We start from the raw sequence: 1,005 nt of genomic DNA, 5'->3' as shown, positions 1-1,005 counted from the left end.
GGCTGCTCACAGGCTAAGATTTCAGACAAAAAGCTACAAAAACTGGTTAAAAAAGAGCCAAGGAATGAAGCCTGTTGCCTAATTAGAGGCACGTCTTGGAAAATTAGAAATAAAACAAACATTGCCAGTTTTTGGAATATTCTAAGCAAAATCTTTTTGTTTTGTTGATTTGTGTTAATGAGCAAATGTCTAAATGTTGTTTTTAATTGTTGCTTTTAGCTTTCTAGTCTGGTGGCAACAGATGAAAAATAGCCGCTGGGCTAATGCATGCTCACTGCATGCAATGCTTTTAATGCTTTCTGTCCCTGAGAAATGGAAACACTGAACTGAAAGAAAAAAACAAAACAAGAAAATGAAAACCGCCTACACGTCCAGACCTCTTTGTAAAAACTCCAAAGCTTCTCAAACACGACTTTAAGACGTTTAGGAGCAGAATGATGAACGTCTAATTTTGCTGTTTATCTTTAGGTTTCTTATCAAAAGTTATCTGAGTTATACTAAAAACCACTAAACCTTTGAATAAAATGCTTTTCATCAATTCTATAAAAACGAAGTTCAGCAAATAAAAGTTCTTTCACAAATTGGCCAGTTTTATTTTATTTTAATCCACCCTGTCTCTGCAAAACTCTCAAAGATTTGGGTTTTGCTGGATGCGATCTAAGTGCAAACTCCTGCCGACAGCCGAGCCTGGTCATCTTTTTCCGTTTGGTCGGACACTTTTTTCCAGAATCGCAACATCTGAAGATTATCACCGGGACGACACAGGTTAATCTGGCCTTCAATCTACAGCCTTAAGGCTGTTTAAGGCAGGTCTCCATGGAGACGGAGCACAGCGGGATCATTTATCAAGAAAAAAAACAGGACAAAAGCTCTCCTGCAGCCTTCAGAAAGCATTTTTTTCTGTAATTATTTAGATATAAATATTTTCCAAAATCGGCTTTGGTGAAGTTCAGGTTTATATAAAAGACCCCAGAAAAACTTTTTAACACAGACTAAACAAAGCAA

This window comes from Oryzias latipes, chromosome 4 (genome assembly GCF_053564925.1).
Source record: "Oryzias latipes strain Hd-rR chromosome 4, Olatipes_Hd-rR_3.1".
NCBI lineage: Eukaryota > Metazoa > Chordata > Actinopteri > Beloniformes > Adrianichthyidae > Oryzias > Oryzias latipes.
The sequence above is the reverse complement of the archived record's forward strand: the minus strand, read 5'-3'. Positions refer to the sequence as shown.